This window comes from Thunnus thynnus, chromosome 7, assembly GCF_963924715.1.
Source record: "Thunnus thynnus chromosome 7, fThuThy2.1, whole genome shotgun sequence".
NCBI classification, from domain to species: domain Eukaryota; kingdom Metazoa; phylum Chordata; class Actinopteri; order Scombriformes; family Scombridae; genus Thunnus; species Thunnus thynnus.
Window position 1 is genome coordinate 1,038,865 of NC_089523.1, and position 21,455 is coordinate 1,060,319.

General features: G+C 39.7%; 1 long non-coding RNA gene across 4 annotated transcripts; it reads left to right on the plus strand.

The window, feature by feature from the left end:
• Nucleotides 1-673: 673 nt before the first annotated feature.
• LOC137185570 (uncharacterized) lies at nt 674-19,476 on the plus strand. 4 transcript variants are annotated; one of them, XR_010928884.1, is made up of 11 exons: nt 674-1,637; nt 2,055-2,138; nt 2,217-2,812; nt 3,664-3,722; nt 3,833-3,958; nt 4,068-4,185; nt 4,284-4,345; nt 4,498-4,686; nt 4,893-4,991; nt 16,638-16,792; nt 17,367-19,476. It is a non-coding gene; the product is annotated as an uncharacterized lncRNA (long non-coding RNA). The 4 variants fall into 4 exon arrangements; XR_010928886.1 differs by having other exon boundaries at nt 2,217-2,423; nt 2,658-2,812; nt 3,664-3,958; XR_010928885.1 differs by having other exon boundaries at nt 3,664-3,958; nt 4,284-4,349.
• Nucleotides 19,477-21,455: the final 1,979 nt, after the last annotated feature.

A 21,455-nucleotide genomic window follows, 5' to 3' on the forward strand; every position in this document is an offset into this window, starting at 1 on the left:
ACAACCCCAAGAAGGAGCACAAGGAGGGTGTGTGGGAGAGGGACCCAAAAGAGGTCAAGATCTCCAGGAGCCCAGCCCAGCGGGTCTAGACCGTACTCTTTAATTAAGAGAGACACAACAATTCCCCCATGAGCAGTACTTGGTGACAATGGTAAGGAAAAACCTCCCCTTTAACAGGAAGAAACCTCAAGCAGAACCAGACTCTAGGTGGGAGGCCATCTGCCTTGACTGGTTGGGTTGAGCTTTTTCTCTCAACCCAACCATTTGAGAGAGGGGGGAGTGGGGAGAGAGACACAGAGAAGCATAATAGCAACAATAATAACAATAACAGTGATAATAATAACAGAGATATGACTAATAATAATAATAATAATAATAGCAATAATAACCAGAGAAGGTGTCAAGGCAGGACGCCCACAACTGTTTTGAAGAGTGCTGAAAGAGAAAAAAACGCCTATGGCTACCCTTGCTTTTTGTTGTAAATAGCTCTCTATAGATTTTATCTCAGTGTTACCTTTACATGTTATATTTGCACTATTTGGGAACCTCACTACACTCTGGGAATGCAAGGCCTGTAATATAGTTCTGTGTCTAATTGTTTACATCAACTGTTTTGAAGTCACAGTATTTCGTACTCATAGTCACAAAAATTACTCTATTGAATAGAGTACTTGATAGAACAAAATATAAATCTTAGCAGCCATTTCGGACTTACGCATGCGCACACTGCCCTCCAATCTTATACATTATAACAGAGCTGCTCTGTTTGTGCGGTAAAATCACTTTATTTTTCTTATAGATACAGGATTAGATCATAAGATATACTTTTGTTATAAACTTTTCTTTACTTTTATGTAACTTGAAGTATGTAAAGCCCTGATGTTACACGCTCCAGTACAGTAGGTGACGGTACGCACCTACACACATTGGTTTGTGATCCGCCATTAAATCAGAGAAAAGGAGGATACATCCAAGGTAAGGTCGAGCGATCGTGTACAAGCCTCTGCTATCAATTTTTTTTTTGGAGGGGGTAGACTTATATATGTGCATAGCAGCTTAAATGGCAACTAGCAAAGTTCACTACAGAGCTAACACTGTTTAGCATACCATAGCTGTGTACCGTAATTACACCAATAGACTCACAGAGTCAGTACATTTGACTGAATGCTGTGTACCATAACTACACCAGTAGATGCACAGCGCAATATAAACAGGCGGCTCACTACCCTGCAAGCTGAATAGAGGTTGACTTTAATTACTTATAGTAAATTAAACTACAACACAGTCCAAGATCAGTTCAGACATGGTATAATTTTATACTTAGTTGTTAGTTTTTATTAATGAATAATTTCCTTTTTCTCCTTGCAGCATCTATCTACTGTGCAGCAGCTATTTGAACCTCAAAGGCACTTTTAAGAGCCAACCTCACCCTGTCATCTATCTATTTATCTATCTGTCTATCTATCTATTTATCTATCCCTATTACTGCTCAATCTATCTATCTCTTTGTGTATATCTGTCTGTCCATCTGTTTGTCTGTCTTACAATGGCCAAACAATTCATACTTTACCCCCTTTATCTCTAGTGCCAAGAAAGAAGACACCCTGCCATTGGGTTGATACATGACCAAATCCTTGGTGAAGCCAGGGTAAGGTGTTAACACCTTTTACATGAACCTCAGAACCTCAGCAACTCAGTCTAAACAAGATTTTTGACTTAAACACACAGAAGGCTGTGGAGGAGCACAAATGGACACTGTCTGGAGGAGACTCACCAATGAGCTCCACCAAAAAGAGCTGCCGTGGACGTGGCAGGGCCAGAGGGAGATGTGGAGGCCTTGTTTATGTACAAAAGTAAGATTAGATCACTGACAAACAATGGCCCAATGTAATACAGATGCTATGTAGAGTAGTCCAATAGTGGAGGAAATCTTCAGCTACTAAATTAAACTGAAAAACATAAAATATCTCATTTGTAATTTCAGGAAAGGTCCATCAATATGTATGTAAAAAAACAATGGATGCATTGATATGTTAAACTGTCATGTTTTACAGGTATGGGCACTGAGGTGTTGGCACTTCCTGCAAAGGATTCCTTGCCATTACCCAGAGCACAGCTAAATCCTCAAGAGATATTTGGTAAATATACAGTGATTTATTCTGAAATCAAAATACTGTATATAGAATGTAGATCGTTTGGTCCTATTTTCTTTGCAGAACAAAACACGGAGAGGCTTTCTGCCATACTAGAGTCATGTCCATGTCCTGCTGAGCCTGAGAGAAGCTCAGCATCATAGTGGTCTGTTCGGCAGCAGAAAGCCTCAGACCACTGGGAGGAAGCACAGCCATACCACTTCACATGCCTTTTGGAATCTGAGGCTGTTGGCAAGCCATTGTGTTGCTTCTCCACCAGCCTGCTATAAGGTTGGATCATTAATCAAATAATATTGTGTATCTATGTACAAAGTGAGCTCACCTGGATTCTCCAGACAAGCCTTTGCAAAGCTGCTGGAATATCAAACACTGTGTGCAGGAAAAGTATGAGACCACAAATACTATGTATTATGCTAACCAGTTATTATCAGCAAATTATTTCCATATACTTTGACTATCACAATTTTATTTTTTTTTAACTGATATATGTTCTGTTCTGGACAGATAAACGGGAAAGCCCCGCAGCAGAGCTCCCTTGAGTTTTCATATGTCTCCTTTAAGAAAAAAACAGCTTTGCTGTGATGCCCCTCTCACCTACTCCGCCTGCACACCTGAAATGGTAGCAGTGTCAGCAGATTTCAATCTGGCCATACTGGAAGGTGTACTTTAAGTTCTCTTTGGTAAATTTGGCAAGAGTCGGAAATGGATGTGATATTTTTTCCCCTAGATCTAATGACACTACTTTGGCTATTTTTAGCCAAAGACAGTGAGGTTATCAGATTTTGACAATACAATACAGATGGATGAAGAATTTAAATTTAAACTATACACTCACAAAATAGTTCTTTAACTAAAAGAATCATTACATTATCCTGTACCTCTAGAAGTAGTCTATACTCCCTACTGCTTACATTGTCAGACATTTATTTAAAACTTGTATTGAGTGAATAACTGGCAAGAATGATGCAGTGTTTTGATTTGTTGTGACTTGCATCAAAAATCTTTCAATGCACTATATTCACAGATACAGGGGAGAGGCACATGTGGAGACTCTCACTGGGCAGCTGCACGGGTGACATGAAGGTGGTCCACCAAACTAGATGAGGAAGGCATTGAGGTTGCCACGTGTCAGCATGGCTACCTACTAAAAGCCCTAAATATGTACTGGTGGGGGATATTTGCTTATTCCCTGTATCTCCCAAGGGGCTTCTCCCAAGCAAGGTACATTTTTTTGCTATGGATGTGGCATGCACATACTGGCCATACCTGCAAAAAAATTGCCACTGTCAGTCCAGCTCTTAAGGGCCTTACAGAAATGAAGCCCTTCCTGAGCATCATGCATGCAAGAGCTCTTGCTACCAAGTGTGAGCTATGTCTTTTATCTGTTATTTTCAATTGAATATGCTATGTGTTACTATGGGAATGGACAGCCTTGAGCTGAGTTCCATGTCCCTAATATTTGTCCACATTGTCTAAGTGCTTCATTGGCTCTAATGTACCCTTGCAAAAGATAAAATGGAGTGGTTGGAACCAGGAGGGAGCAGGCACAACTGCCGGTGAGGAGGTGGAGTAAGTAAACAGCTACCTCTCATGTTGTGCCCTGACAACAAAGTACTTGTCAAAAGCTATCTCACTTTAATAAGTCTTGGAGTTTGTGCTATCATCTAATATTGTTACAGATTGCAGACCATAAAGTAAGTCCTCTTATACCAGCATGTGTAGACCGGCTCACTGTGCATGCAATGAGTTGGAACCGTCACAAAGATGAGACGCTACACAAGGTTCACTCCATGAGATATTGGAGGGTATGTTCCATATTCATGTTTGTTGTGTCATTATTCATATATATTTTGAACCTGTTTTTGAACCAGCTGTTAAGCTTACTAAGTTCTAATTGTATTGTAAACATTTTAGACATGTAAAAGGGCAAAAGAAGAGTTAGAGAGGCTGTCACATCTTAAGAGGGAGCTGCAGTGCTCAGATGCAATGGAAGTACAGTGGATTGCTGAAGTCAAGGAATGGGCAGAGAGTGGTAAGGACAAAACAATATACAGTACATGCCTTTTTGCAGTTCTTTCCTTATTATAGACATTTGTGTTGACCCAAGTAACAGGTCTGCTCAATCTCCAGGGGTCTCGAGGGTCTTCATCTGGGTGTGAAGCAGTAGAAACAAACCCTCTACTGTCAGAGTAGTATGTAGGCATTTTCTTTAATTATCTGATATATGGAAAAATGTATGTATATTGTGTTAATATAACATGTGCATAGTATGTATGTCCGCATATGTGATTAGAGTGCATTATTACAATTTCTCCTAAAAACCTATTTTTATATGTCTTTGTAGACAGCAACAAAATTCGCCATTGTCTCCAAAGAAAGTTGACAGTAGACAAAAAGCGTCTTCTCCAGGAGATTGAAAAGTACAATGGTCTTGCTGCAGACTGCTCCAAAAAGATTGATGCGGCCCTGGTGGACCAAGCTCTTGTTGGACAGAGCACTGGTACAATATGGCCATGGAAGGACCATGGCAGTGGTATGCATTTGTCCAATGCTTCAAAAATGTCATACAGTATTTGGAATACTGAATTATTCTGACAATGATATATTATTATATATATTAAGTATATTGGTGGCTGTATTATAAAATATGCATTTTAGAAAATGACAAATTTTGTTGCCATTATGTTTGCATTACAAAATGTCATGCTACAGTTTCATGTAACTGTTTTGGATTATTAGTATCAATCGGTATCAAGAAAAAGCTACATGACCAGGACATGCTGACAACACGGCTGCAAGAGGAGCTCCCCATCCTGGTATAGGAGATGACCCAGCACTGTAAGTGGTTGCAGAATCAGGCAGTGGTCCTCAAGACAGAGCTTGCAGGATGCGGTAAGCTAAAGGAGCAATTTGCGACATTCAGCCCAGATGTCAGCACACAACTATTTGCTATGTAAAAATTATAGTGGAGTAATGGTGACCTGAGTAGACAATGAAGTCACATTCCCTCTGTGTGTGTTGTAATCCAAGCTTCTGATCTAAAATAGGACACACATATAGGAGTGTAAAATATACGGCCTGGCAAAAAAATAAGCTAGGCAGGGTACTTAATGCGGGGAGATTCTATCATGAACCCTAACAAACCACCACACCGTGACCTCTACAACACTGCAACCTACACTGCTTGCAAGTTGGGGTAAATCTGCAAACTGCTTGAGGTGACCACCACCCTCACGATTGCTCCCTGCAGGTCTTCCCACTGCCTAGGAAAGAAACAAAATCAAATACTATATTTAAAAAGGTTCAGTTGGCTCAGATGCAGAAAGACTTAAAAATTAGTCCAACAAAACAATTACACATAGTAGTAAAAAAGTCAAACTGCTCAGTCAAATTATAAAACAATAGGCTGGTGACAATCTGAGATGGTGTCCTACCGGATAACATCAGTTAGGCACTTCAAACAGCTGGGTTATATTGGCACAGGTGAAGCAGCAGTCTGGCATTAAATCTGAAAAAAGGTTAACATTTTTTCAGATCTAACACAATTATAACACTGGCAAAAATACCTCGGAGGGAATTACCCTCCTACATTACCATACCAGTTTATCCTTCAATAGGAAGTCCTACTAAAAACCAGCACTGGTAAAGATTGGCTCTGTACTGTGGCTCCAATAGGGGATAGACAACAGCTGACTCCTCTTAAAGGGTTAGATTGAACACATCACTAATAATCTAGTGAAGTTACACAAAGACCAGATTAAATTGGTGGCCTACCTCTTCAGCATGGGGCTACAGAACAATCACCAAACTGGATCACTTGGCAAACAGCTGCACCGCAGTGCTACATGCAAGAAAACCAGTTATTCCCAATAAAATACAACTCTTCCCAAAAATACAACCAACCTTCACCCCCAATTTCCCTTACCTGCACAGACAAACCATTCCAAGCACACATGAGACCAAGCCTCAAACAAAATTGCCCACACTTGTCCTTATAGAGGAAGAGCTCTCTCTAACCCTACCTACAGGGTAGACGCCAGCCCTCACAGAAAGCCTGTAGCTATTTTATGCCTGGATGCTCGAACCCGACTTTCACTGAAATAGATCCTTTCATTAAACAGTTAAAACCACAGTCAATAAAATGTCTTTCTGGTAAATATACTGCCAGGAGTGACTTTGGTTTTATTTTGCATTGGCAAAACTCAGTATCAGCATGAGTTTGATCTCTCCTTAGACTGTGGCAACAAGTGAGTGGAACTCACAGTGGGTGGGAGAGGGGCAGTACCACAGGTGGGTGCGCTGCTAAATGGCATCCCCAGTGGGGCTGCTGCAGTAGAAAAATAGTTTGGCACAGGCCACCACTTACGTCTACTATTGTCCTTGACTGAAAACAATGTCAGCACGATGGATACATCACTCTCTCCTGATCAGTTAGCCTAGATAACCCCTCCTGAACATAAACAGCATACATGAGCACAATTGTCAGACTGAATACTCAAACTGGAAACAAAATGTCAAAAAACAAGGTTTTTGGTCTGATTATTAGACTATTCTGAAATGCAGATTTCAGAGGTCCCTGGAACAGGATGCAGCCAATATGTGGATATGTATGTATGTATCCTGTAAAATGTGCCTTCCCTCAAGATAATTACAAACTGTTCTTTTAAGCTGTCAGCACTTTGTCTGCTGCCTGCTATTGCTCTCTAGTGGCATTCACTTGTGTTGTCAATAAGGTTAATCCGCTCCTCCTATAGAATGGCTCCTGGCTAGTTTCCTTCTAATTACCATCTGAGGTCCTATACCTCTCCCCCTGCCTTCTGCTGATGTTCCTTTTCTTCTCACCTCTCCTTCCCTATGCTCAGCTTCATGGCAGTCGTCGGAGAGACATCTCATCTAACTGTGGACTAACTTAATTTTCTCTCCCTTAGCATCTCTGTCTTTCTGTAATAACTGTAAACTGCTGCATTTCATTCTCTGCGGCATCATCTCCTCCTCTTCATCTGTCCCAACTGATGGGGACATATTATGCACATTTCCATGTCTATATTTTAAATCTCGGGCTTGGCAGACATTGACCATCTCCAGAGGCTACATCAACAAACCATGAAACAAACTATAGTAGTGAGATTTCACTACTTTTTTTCATTCTTTACACAAAATGTCAACTTCATAAATACGTCCATATGTCCATATACATGGAAACACCTTAGCAACCAAGGCTATGGAATGGACAGGCTTTTATGTCAGCTGTTGACAACGTAGAAAAAAAATGTCACAAAAAGCATAATATGCCTTTAGTATTTCTTCTCCGCTCCCATTTACACTCCCGGGATGATTCTTGTGTGCTTATTTATTGATTTTCTCCATCAGCTGTCAATATTCTCAAACTCTGCCTGTATTCACGTTTTCATGTGCATTATTTTTGTGGTTTATGTTCAAGTTTCTACATACAGAGTTCCTGCTGCATTCAGAGATTGGTGTGGTATCGATTTTATAGTAACTGGTGATGGCATTCAACGATGAAAGGTTTGGTCGAAAACATTTTTGGCCAGGTGACCCTCATCAGTATCGCAATTATGCAGCACAGATGTTTCTTAAATAGCAGATTTAGACACAGATCACTTCCTTTCAGGTGATCAGCACTACACCTAGCAAGGAAAGAACAAGGAAGAAGGTGGAGACAAGTTCACTGTTGACCTGATGGAACAGTCAGACTAGATTTCGCTTACCATTTATTCCTATGTGGAAATACGGCGTGAGATACACAAGTGCGGTATTGCGCATACGTGATAAATAAATACTTTTGTTAAATATATAAATATTGCCTTGAAGGGAAGAGTGTGTGTATGTGTCTGTGTGTATGTTATGTATGTTCACAAAGTCCCAGAGTTCAACAGTCTGATGGCTTGCAGATAGAAGCTGTCTCTGAGCCTGCTGGATATGGCTCTGATGCTTCTGTTCTGCCTACCTGATGGTAGCAGTGAAAGCTGTGGTGATTGGGGTCCTTCATGTTTTTTCCAGCGTTCCTCATTACACTTTAATCTAGACATGCTCCCACTCCCATGTATTATAAGGAAACATAGTATATAGTAAGTCCCATAAACAAGTTTATAAACTGTATTGACAATATCAATGACTGCAAAAATACACCTGAAAAATTATAACACATAAACAGTACTAGTAGGTTTTGGCTATTTAAACTAAACTTAGCACAAAAAGTAAGGAAATTTGTGTTTGGTAGATTATTTCTTTGTTGTTACAATGCTTCTTGGCAATAAATCTCATACTGTTGGAAAGCCTGTTTATTTCCCTTTTAAATGGTGCCACATTTTTGAGGAACATGCATTTGTGGGATGAGCAGCAAAGCTGAGTATGTGGGTTGCGCCCATGAAAAAGTTGCCAAATCTTCTCTGCCAATGCCAAACAGCTTATTTTGCTGTTGCTATTGACTCTTGTTTTGAGCTTCTGGTACTCCCATGCTACAGTGGTCAGTAGGTGTCTGCTCCAAGAATCGGCATGCCACGTTTGACTGATCTGGATAGGGCCCGTGCGATAGGGCAACTTCAAGCTGGTGTTCCACAAAACCAAGTTGCTGCATTATTTGGAGTGAGCCCTAGTACCATCTCCAAAGTGAAGGCCAAGTTCCATATAACGGGGGATGTCAGAGACACAAAGTGGGCATACCAAGAAGATGACCCCAAGAAGACCATTTCCTCACCCTGTCAGCACTTAGGTACCGTAGGCTGTCTTCTACAGATTTGCAGTCAAGGTTTGCAGGACGATATGGCCGATGGCTCTCTGCCTAGACAATCCAGAACAGACTACACGCAGCCAATCTCCGGTCTCATAGGGATGCCAGGAGGCCTGTCATGACTGCCCTTCACCGTCAGGCCTAGACCGAACTCTATCCTCCAAGATGACAATGCTCGCCCCCACAGAGCGGGGTTTATCAGAGACTACCTCCAGAATTGGGAGTGGAGAGGATGGAATGGCCTGCTAGCAGTCCTGACCTCAACCCCATTGAACACTTGTGGAATCAGCTTGGGGCATGCTGTTCATGCCAGAGTGACCCACACAACCACTTGGCTGACTTGCGACAAATGCTGGTTGAAGAATGGGATGCCATCCCACAGCAGTGTGTGACCAGGCTGGTGACCAGCATGAGGAGGAGGAGCCAGGCTGTTGTGACTGTGTATGGTTCTTCCACATGCTACTGAGGCTCCTGTTTGTTAAATGAATAAATTGTTAAATTGCCAATATGTCTTGTTTCTTCAAACTTCAATCATCTAATCCACCAAACACCAAACAAGAGTCAATGGCAGAATGAACTGTTTGGCATTGGCAGAGAAGATTTGGCAAATGTTTCATGGGCGCAACCCATACTCAGCTCTCCTGATGCAAATGCATGTTCCTTACAAATATGGCACCATTTAAAAAGGAAATAAACAGGCTTTCCGATGGTATAAGTTTTATTGCCAAGAAGCATTGTTACAACAAAGAAATAGTCACAAATTCCTTACACAAATTTCCTTACTTTTTGTGCTAAGTTTATAATTCTCACCAAAAAAGCAAACTTACATAGTCAAGTCAATTTTATTTGTATAGCACCTTTGGCAGTTGACTGTGTATGAAAGCAAATCAGAAATCATTTTAAACCAGAGTTTAAAAACACAGAAATACAATAGATTCTTACCACTTTCCAAACACTACTCCAGATAATGCCAAGTGTCATGACAACTTTGATACATGTACAGCTTCAACAGCTGTGTGCTAACATTAATTTTCACAGTTCAAAACGCCAACATATGCTACACAAACAGAATGCTCATCTGATCCAGTTGGCCTTTGAGAGGGATCTGACACAAGTTCAGGGATGAATGGAAAGACATTTTAATGATAAGATTAAACTCCCACAAACAACACATTATTCAGCTTTACTGAGAGATGTTCTATTGCAACTCTTGTTAGAAACCATCATTTACTAATGACATTGGTTTATAATAACTGTCTCTAGCAGACAGACCAGAGCCTAGTGAAAAGGCTACTATACACTGTGGACATCAGGAAATCTATCAGACCACATTATGCCCTAAAACTTAAATTTTGGCTTGATGGTAATAAATTAAATTTGGAGTACACAGAAACCATCAGCAGATCACCCGTGGAGGTGATTCCAGATGCATTCCAGCCAGATTTTATAAAAGTAAAGGACTATCCATCTCTGAAAGGATATGTAATCTTCATTCATCCCAGGTGAAACCACATCAGTGAGCTTTTCTTTCCTTGCGACACGAGCAGCTAAAGTGAATCTGCAATTAGCCATTAGTTAAAAAGCAGCTCCAGCTATTTCAACACATACAATCAGATGGTATAACATACTATCACAGAGTTTATCTGATCCCTAATCAGTGCAACCACTGAATAACTGTGGGTGAGAGAGCAGAGTGAGTTCAACTTTAGTATCACATGTTCATGCTAGTCATCCCTAAGTGTATATCATTGTGTGCATTACAGGTAGCTACTGTTAATTGTTGTGACTAAACTGCTAAAGTTATTCTTCTTCTGGTGTTTCTGCTTCTGGTGCATTACCAACACCTTCTAGAGTGGTGAAGCACTGACTCTGATTTGCATGTAGCCCGAGAAAACCAAGACAGATCGCAATCAGAATTGTGATCTGGCCAACAGAGTGTAAATGAAATTGGATTCAATCAGATCTAGATTTTATCCAGGTACCAGATACTTGGAGTGTAGATGGGTAAATCCTGACCTTGTGAAGTGTAGTCTGGCTACAAAATAGTGTAGAATTTGTATCGGAAATGCATTTAACAAATATCAATATTTTTGTCGGACAACACCTCTTACTCTACCCCTATTATTCACCCATGTGAACCATTGGCCCTGCTGTAGTATGACCTTAGCTGTGTGGTCAGAAGTCTTGTTCTTAATCAGATAGGTGTTGCTGACTCCCCTAGATACTGTCAGCACATGTATTGGCTGTGTGTGTGTGTGTGTGTGTGTGGGTGTATATGTGTGTGTTAGTGAGAGAGAGAAAGTGTGAAAGCCCACCATTTCCAACCCAAGCACTCTGGCTGCAGCTGCAGGGCTCAGAAGGAAGTCCCAGTGGACTGTGCAAGCTCTGAGCCAGCAGCAACTGGACTGAGGCCCACAGGTTGTTCCCACTCCAGTGCTGGTACTGCCTATTAAATTTTCCACCACTCTATCAGCACTGGGCAGCAGGTAGCTTTGCTGGCTGACTATGGCAACCACAGTGATAAAATCACGCACAAGCACACACACACACACACACACACACACACACACATACATTTATTTATTCAGGTTGGCATATCTCTCCCAACAGGAGATATGAAAGCTGTCAGTATTCTACAGTCAGAGATAGGCTGACTAAGAGCACACATGAGAACATGACTCATAACACTTAGATGATCTGGCACCATGATGTGCTTATAGCCTGCACTGAGCTTATGTTTTTTCTATGTTCAAAAGAGGAAGATGACAGAGGCACTGTTTCAATTATAGGAGCATTATAGGGACATTTATACACTTTTAAATAAAATGTTTGTTGGAAATTCAAAAGTAGCATAATAATGCAACCACCTTTATTTATCTGGAATCAATAAGATACATTTTCAATCATTCACATGAGATTAATGAGATTAATTTTTCTACATTATCATAAAGGTCATATATTATAATTAGCTTTTTTCAGTGGTGAGATATCTAAATAGCTGTCCCCAATATGAGTATGAGATCAAGGGAAAAGACCCCCCCCCCCTTCTCTTTATTCGTGTATCAGGAAGTAAGTCTTTCAAAAAGCCATTCAGATCTGCCGGTCCATATGACAGTATAGGACTCTGATTAGAATAGCAACACCTCCTGGCTGAATGTCCCTGCCCTCAGAATACCTCACTTGACACTGTTATTTCTTTGCTACTGTCTACTTTGGTGTCAATGCAAGATGTCCAAGATTAGAGCAAAGCACGTAAATTTTTCTGTTGTTGGCTGTAAGGACTAACATAAAAGCAATTTACATACTCCCAGTGTCTGAATATGTGAAGATGGAGGGCTTGAAATTTCTTTTTGTAGGGAAACTTTCCCATGACTGTAGTTGGCAAAAACTTTGAACGTGTGCTTCATGTCTGATTGCTTCACCACCAATTACAAGGCGGGATTTGCTTCAAAATTCATGGTAGATGCAATGAACTAATGGACAGTCGTATGTGATGACAGTTGGTGCTGTGGTGAACCTTGCTGATGTGTCATAATCTGTAAACTTCCACTTCTTTGGTCACAGTCTTTTCACTGACAAGACTAATGAGTGAGAAGAATTCATATGCAAACATAATAAAAGGTGTCAATACATCCATTTATAACTAACTGTGGGAGATGAAATTGGGCTGTGCATGTGATGATTGAGATTTATAAAACAGAACAATGCATACACACTCACATTTAGAAATCTGACAAAAAAAATGTGCATGCATGTTTATGTCTGTGTGCGTACACAGCTTTATGCACCTGGGCCCAGGTGTGTGTGTGTGTGTGTGTGTGTGTGTTTATCACTGGAATATCTCTTTTGAGCTCTGTACATTTAGAGTAAGAATGATGTCACGTATATTCCACTTCACAGGCAGCAGCCAAAGGAGTGTTGTGTTCCATGTACAGCAGACGCTACTGAGCATGCAGAGCTTTGCTAGCTTGTTGTGCTACATATCACAACTTCCTGATTTTGTACTACACTGTACATCATATGGTATAAAGTCAAGGAGTTGTGATATATAGTAAAACAAGCTAGCAAAGCTCTGTAAACAGAACTGCATTCCCACGCATGCTCAGTGGCATATGCCTTACACAGAACCACTCTGGAACCTGAAAACGAGATTGCGGTTATTAGTCTTTGGACCCATTTTTAAACAAAGTAAAATGACCAAACTCTTCTGGGCCAAAGACCATGTCACCCAGTGCAGCGATGTGACTAACTGATGGGTCAGTTTTTGGACAACAACGGAGGTCTATGGCGAAGAGGAATAAGATATAAACGCATAATACTTGTTAATAGATCAGTTCATCATTGGTTTGGCTCTGCACATGAGATTTGTTGACAATGAGAAAAATATAGAAAATTACCAGACATATCCTTTAACACGTTGACCAGCTACAACATTAAAATAATTCTTACACATTCTTACACATTAATACTTGTACATTTGCCTATAATTCTGAATGCAGGATGCAGAACTTTAACTTGTAGTAGAGTAGTGGAAGGATCTGAATACTTCTTCCACTACTGTGTAATGCTCACTAATTAACATGTTGTAATACCTTTCGTAATCTATACAGAAACAGAGATGTAGAATTCTCGATTTGTGACTTACACTCTGAAATTATTCTTGACAAACAGCAGCATATCCATCCGCCCAGTACTTCTGTGCAGCATCTCCAGCCATAGCATGGGGTGCCATATACAGTCAGTAAACAGGTTTTGGTTTTGGTTTCTGTACAGGCACAATGGTACCAAACCTGGCAAACTCACTGAGGCCATAAGACAGACAAGACAAAAAACAAGAAATGGCTACAAACATGGCAACCAGTCTAAAAGAGATTGCTGAAGTAAGTCAAACATGAACAAAATGTTAGACTGAATTAATGGAATGGTAAAGTAAACTGATTATCAAGCTGAATGAAAACAGCAACAGTATTTTGTTGGTAATTTACAGCTAAGGTTCTCTTTATAGTCCTGCTGACACTAGTGCGACACATGGTTTGGTTGTTGTTGTCACACTGTCAATACCTTTAGATATTGATACATTAGATAGAATCAAAATTGACCTCTATGTGAATGAGCAAAACCTTTTCAATTTCAGTTAATTTATTACCCTGTAAAGTGTTTAAGTCAAATTAAGCAACAGAAATTGGTTAGTCATGGTGAATGTCACTGAAGGAAAATGCAAGTTTTTTTATTTATCACCTTATTTCTGGGATGCAGAAGCAATATATGAATAAATATGCTTGAGAAGGAAAAGTAATACGAGCAGCCGATCACACAAGTTCAAAATAACTATTGAAATCAATTTATTTAAAAAACAAAGTGAACATGCCCAAAATGTAAATCACCCAATACTCAGCAGCAGGAAGATCTAATGAGTGCAGCACAATATCTATTGAGTGAGGTAGATGACAGAGAGAGAGGGAGGTGCTGTTTCATCTTGCATAATCCTTCCATGTTTTTCTCATGTTTCTTTTTGTGCTGTACACAATTCCACTATCATTGCTGTTTTGATGCCACAGTGCTATGCAATGTGAGTTATTCCCTTGAGCAAAGTCAGCAAAGTTGCAGACCTACAGAAAGTGTGCATAAAGGGCTCAAAAAGTCAACCTGAGAATACTTGCTGAATTCAAATTGGACAGCCCTGACTCCTCGGGAGCACATGTCAAAGTCTGAGTATAAAAGGGGGGATATTGGTCACTTCTAAGGCCATAGTAAGCGGTGATGTAATGGATTGCATTATATTGGAAAGTGTAGGCTCTAGCCCCGTGACCCAGCAAAGGAGAGGCAGGTATAGATGATTGAAGGATTGATGGATTTCCATCAGTTATCTGTATTGTGATACAGTTGACATGTCCATAAGTGAAAATCAAATACTAATATCATAACACCAAATGAAGGCCGTGTATGTGTGTGTGTGTGTGTGTGTGTGTGTGTGTGTGTGTGTGTTCAAAATAAGTAATAGTGAAATAAGTTGATCGGGGGACATGGGATGCCTTTTCCCTTGCTTATGCTCTCACTGTTTCCCCGCCTCTTTCCCTCACTCCTTCTCTATCCTTGCTCTCTTTCTTTCCCTCTCTTCCTTGCAGTCTTAACAAGCCAATAGGTTACACATGTGCATATGTCAGCTGAGGAAGTGCTTGGCCCTACTGAACCCAGCGCACTGTCAATCTCATCTCCAGAGAGGTGGGGACATTTTATTTGAAAATAATCTAACTCTTGCCGATGGAAGCCTCCCAAATGGTACAAAAAGTAGCCAAAACCATCACAACTTGCCCAAAACAAATCTTACCTGCCAGATTAAATAAAAAGTAGCCCAAATGGGTGGAAAACTGCCCAATCTGGCAACACTGGAGGGAGGCGAAAGTGGCTGCTGTGCCGAAGACATTGGCGAGCGGTTTGACAGACTCTACGCTGTCTACTAGAGACACCTTTTGTGTCACCTGCAGACTAAATACATTTATATTTCCTTGCTTTTCAAACATGTCAGATAGAAGGCACAGGTAAATTTAAGGGGCATTATCCTATTCTCAAGGGGGGAATGCTTTCTCAGGTGTTCATGGCCCTTATTGGTCTGACGTGTGGGTGAAAAGTAAGGATGGGAATTGAGAACCGGTTCCAGTTAAGAACCGGTTCCAAGTTGTCCAATCCATCAGAATTGTATGCCTCCGAACTTATCAATTCCTCTTAACAATGCACAGGCATGTGATGTTGACAGAACGAAAAAAGGTAAAACTCAACTGCAAGGGCTATCTTGTGATTCATCTTCAAAAAAAGCAGCAGTTGCAAGCATTTTTTGATTAAATGAGTAAATAATTACCTTTGCAAGATGAATGTGAAGTATACTATGAACTTTCTAAGAGAAAGACAAGCAGAGCAGTGATTAGCAGTAACAAACGACACTGGCTGACCAACACGCACTGCAGCATTAAACAACTTAAACCAATTCTGAGGTGAGAAAAATAAAAGAGAATAGAAAATAAGAATAAAATAACTGCTCAGTCTGTTTCAAAACTTCAAAACCCTGTGCCTGTTCATCATCTTGGACATCAAAGGCTTTCCCCGGAGCTAATGGTGTCTCCACTGCAGGAGACATAATGGTAATAACTGTGTTATTAGCTCCTCCTCCTACTCATATTGTTATTCTCATACAGACAGGAGACTGTACAATGTTTTCAAATTAGTTAATTCATTATTAATGAATTTAACTTTTGGTTGCAGACCATTTATCTTACCTACCAGTTATGTTTTATCTATTCATTCATTGGTCATTGATAAACAGTGGAGATAATATAACAGTTGCGTTGACACTAAAACCCTGTGTAGGTCTATTTTTTTTTCAGAAAATTCATCAGGAATCAATAATGGCATTGGTATCAATAAAATCTTGCAAAGAAAACCCTGCCATAGTCCTCTGCGCCTCCCATCCAATCTGAAAAATGAATTAGGAGTTAAATAAAATTCTAAAATTCTTGGCCTCCCTCTCTTGTGACACTATCATGAGTACATTTGCTCTTCTTTCTTGCTGCTGATGGGATTTTTCCTTTATCAAAACAAAATCACAGTGACCAGATGAGAGCTCATAAATACTGTTTGGCAGCAGCAGGGAAACAGAGCATCACACCCAGACACACACAGACAGACGGTGCTTTTCATTATGCTAATGTGTCTCCTTGCTTCCCTCACTCGCATCTTAGCTCCTCCCAGCAAGGATATGAGAGAGAGATGAGAGGACGAGACTCAAGGACGGAGGAATTTAATTCATCAAACGGAACGTCTTCACTCCATTGTCATTTAGAGGAGACGACAACTACTCATGATGCACAGCACCTCAACTGTTAAATATCAAAAAGTAAGCTATTAATAGGTAGAAATTATTAAGTTTAAACTCTAAACAGTTTAAACTCTCTCATGTTTAAACTTCAAATTCATGTACAATAACTAACTCTTTAAACTGTTAATCATTTCTACATAGTGATAGCTGGGACAAAAACACCTAATAACCGATGCAATGTTTTATCATGTGATATAGATATAGATCTATAGCAGGTTTTGGTTGTTGTGGAATAAGACACAAATAGACTATTTAAATCCATTAATTACTGAAAGAACAGAACCGACGTACAGGAGCAATAAAAACAGCTGCAGCCTTCAGAATATGTTTAAATAACATATAATATATTGTTTATTTAGTTTGTGACAGTCCGACGTCCTTTTCAGGCTCAGGATGATTTTATAGGATGTCATATTTTCATATTTTCATGTCATATTTTCCTGAAGGAGCTGAGACACACTTGAAACAGAAAAGAAGAAAAGAAGCCTTTTGGCTTATTAAGAAAAAACAAGAGTGTTTGTTGTGTTTGACTCATGACTCAGTAATTTTTATTTTATGAGTAAATATGATCATCTTCTTTTGGTGCTTTCAGATACTGCTCCACAGGTGGTTTTCCTAATCAGCTGTATTACAACAACAGCCCGACTGTTTACTGTCCCATCAGATAAGCTGACCAATCAATAGACACATTGGATCAAAGGGGTGTTGCCATCAGGTAAAAAACTTCCACAAAGGATGCATCTGTGGTTCCTTGCTCTGAGCTCCTCAGGGCGCCTCCTCTCTCATGAAGATCCTCCATGATGGTGGAGGGACATTGGTTTCCGGGTCATGGAGAAGAGAGGATGCGAGGAAGCATAGAGTTAGCATAATGAAAAGCACCCAGAGAGAGAGAGAACAAAACAGGGGACCAACAAGAAACACCGTAGGGATGCAAACAGCAGAAATACTAGGAATGAGGGAGAGGCACAGTCGGACAATGACAGAAGGATTACATGGTCATCTATAGAGAGAGAAAACTCTCTAATCTCTAAAGGTTTATTTCTACAGAGACCACCAGGGATTCTTATAGCCATGTGGAAGAAAAAGATATTGCCATAGAAATCTCTGTGCACACTGTAATAAGCAAACAGTTTGCTAAACTGTGCACAGGGATTGATAAACCATGCAAACCTATTGCTAATCTCATTGCTTAGGGGAAAAAATGCATCTCTAAATTTGGGAATTGTGATTCAGTTAGATTTAAGTACTGTGATTCAGTATTTGATTGCCAAAGCAGCTAAACGAGAACACAGACTAATACTGCTGGTGGTAGAAAAAATACAATAATATATCATAGTAATGGACTGAAAACAAGAAGTCACAGCATGATAGCCATTATACAAATCCTCGCTGATTGTTAAAGCATTCATTATATCTCAAAATACATACCCTGGCCCTTGCCCTTGTTTATCTTCACATATAAATAATGCATAAATAATAAGTTTGCAGGAACAGCACAGTGCACAGGAAATGCCTCAGTACAGTATTAGATTTTTCTGACAGCGATTACTACTCTGTGTTTTCATACAGTGGATAAAAATAAATAAAATATTTTCCTCCTCAAAGTTTATCCATCTCTATGCTCGATTTATCTTCATCTTTTTTCTTGGTTTATGAATCCCCTGGCTTGATTTTAGCAATCTGTCCACATGGATTTACACATCAATAGTTACTTTTTTGTTTGTTTTTTCATCATGTGACCCCAGCTGGCTCTGTTTGGCTCTTTTCTTGGGGAACAGCAATAAGATATTGCATATTTAAAGTAAAATCTTACTCTTTGAAAGTACAGCCATTAGATAACAGCTGTAGTTATCCAACTGTAGTCAAATATTTACTCAAGTATGATAATAGTACGTAAATTGTACTTAATATATCTGTTTACTTCTCCCCTCTGCATGCTACAAGTTTATGCTACAGGTCAAAGCAAGAAAAAAAATATTTGACATGTCCCACAAACACAAACCTATATTCTGTGTTAACAGTGTCATAGGCATCATGCCTCACCAGTGCCAGGATAAAAGAAGTCTGTTAAGTGCCTACATTATTTTCTCTGCATGTGGCAGTACATTACTTCAAAACATCTTGAACCCTCGTCATGAATATACATCAATATGAATGTACACTTTTAGGTCCATACAGTGTTTCTCTCATGGTCTGAATCTCATTAACACTGAAATATAAGAGGATCCATGATAAGAGGAATTGGAATAAAAATGTGCTGTGCCAAGTTTGTGAATTTTCATTTGATTTCTTTGGTGAAATGAGGTGAAATAAGGCCATATCATGTTCAGGTTCAACAAGACATCCCACTTATTCTGGGTTTTTTTTTTTTAAACAATTTCATCTTCTTTTAATACTGGAGTGCAGTAATATACTGAAAATCACCAGCAGTTGTACTTTGTAGGAAAACATGAACATTACCAAGCTCATATGGAGCAAAATAATCAAGCTCAAAAGTCATCTTATTTGTTTCCTGAGTTTTCAAACTCATCTTTTGGCCTTCATCAATGAAAAGTTGGCTCAGTGGTCATGAAGAATGTTCAGTTCATTGCTCATTTGGCCTAAATATGGAATTTTTACCTTTTCGTAACCTGTCTCTGTCTGAGAATAGTCTTTGAACTGTCAAACTGCAGGATTATGAAAAATAGATTTGAACATGATATTACATAGTAAGTAATTATAGAGTATTACAGAGAAAACTGTAGCATTTTTGGCACATGTTTCATTGTGCAGTGACAGTAAACACAGACAGATTTTAATCCACTGCCAGCACACACCGCATTACAGATTATTTTAATTCCTAAATGTGTAGAGTTGTTTGTTTGTGCAATAAAGATGTTTCATATTGTTTACCTATATAACCTATGTAACCTTTTAATCTGTCGGTCAAGCCATCTCTAATATGTTTACATTTTATATTAAGCTGTGTCACAGATTTTTATGAATGTGAATGAAATGAATGAAAGTCTATGTAAATACCCCAAAAGTGATTTAAGTAAACCTGTGTGTGTGTGTGTGTGTGTGTGTGTGTGTGTGCACGTGCATGTAAAAAGAAAGAAATAATGTAACACATCATTTACAATTATTTAAGGTGATGAGCAGCCATCAGCCAATTAAAATAAAGCACTAAGGTCAATGCTGCTAATATGGGAAATGAGTGAAATATTCTGCCACACCAGCATCAGCAGGTCAGTTTGGCTCATTTTCAGATAGCATGACACAATCTGTAATTAACCAACTCACCAGTCAGCCTCCTTGTATGTCCAAATGTGTACACACCGTGTGCCTGGTGTGTGCGCATTTGGATACACAAGCTTGTTTTGTAAAAACTATAAACCACAAAGTATTTCTCTGTATTTACAGTATGAACTCTTTAAGTAGTGGCTGCATGTTGGATGTACAGTAAAATACAAGACACAGGGTGACAAGGATTATGCACCAGAGACAATACACACCGACAGAGATCTCAATTTCAACTGCCACTGGAAAGCATGTGTGTTCTATAAAAAAAAAAATCCAACCTGGTCAGTTAAAAGCCATGCTGTTTAGTGACAAATAAACTGCAGAGCCATTTAACGAAAGACAAGTGACGGAGAAAAAGTCAGACCCTACTCCAGCCTGTTACTTTGATAAACACCTGTCCAAATGTTCACCAAGAGCAGTAACACTGGCTTATATAACATCAGCAATACTGCGATTGAAAATTTCTTTTACTTGTGTAGACATGCAAGTGATCCCATTGTGTAGATCACAAAAAGATATAGACCAAAAACTTTGGCACACACTCATCAGCCACGCACAGCTGTTTAATGTTGTGTGTTCTGTATGGTCACTGTTGCTGGTTGACATGACGTCTCACAACCATTCTGCTGCGACTTCACTGTAGGCATGACCTGGTCCAAACATGCTTCATCCTCTGGACATGTTTTTTAAGCTGGTAAGCCTTAGTCTCCAACTTTCATCTAGCTTCTAGCTACACGAAACCGCGTTGTGACAGCGCATGCGAGATGTAGCCTAACTTCAGTCATGTGCAGTAAGAGAGGAAGTTTTCATGAATCTGATAGGTTGGGCAAGCTGTCAATCTGCTGACTGACAGACTGACAGCTTGCCCACCCTATCAGATTCATGAAAACTCCAAGGTTACAACACATCTTATGCTGCAGCATAGTATATGTTACCGTATACTGTCAGTAGGGGGCGCTCAATTTACACACAGCTTTAAACAGGTAAACGGACTACTGCACTGTATTGAATCATCTGAGAGGGAGAGATACACACCCCTACCCCCCAGGGATAAAATATTTTTAATTCAACCTCAGTATTTTATTCAGTAACATTCATGCATCTCTCACAGTTTATTATTTAGGTCGTAGTGGGTGCTGGTGGTGTACTGGAGTGAATTATATTGAAAAGTGTTCCTAATATTTTGCCCTCTTCATGTATGTTAATGGAGTGGACAAAATATTAGGAACACCATTATAAACCATACATGGCAGAGCTGTCGTATTGGATTGCATTAGATTGCACAGTTGTACCTAATACAGTGGCTGGTGAGTGTATATTAACTGAGACATTGTTTCTCATTGTTTATTCATGGCGAAAACGTGTGTGAGACAAAGAGACACACATTCACACCCAGGGG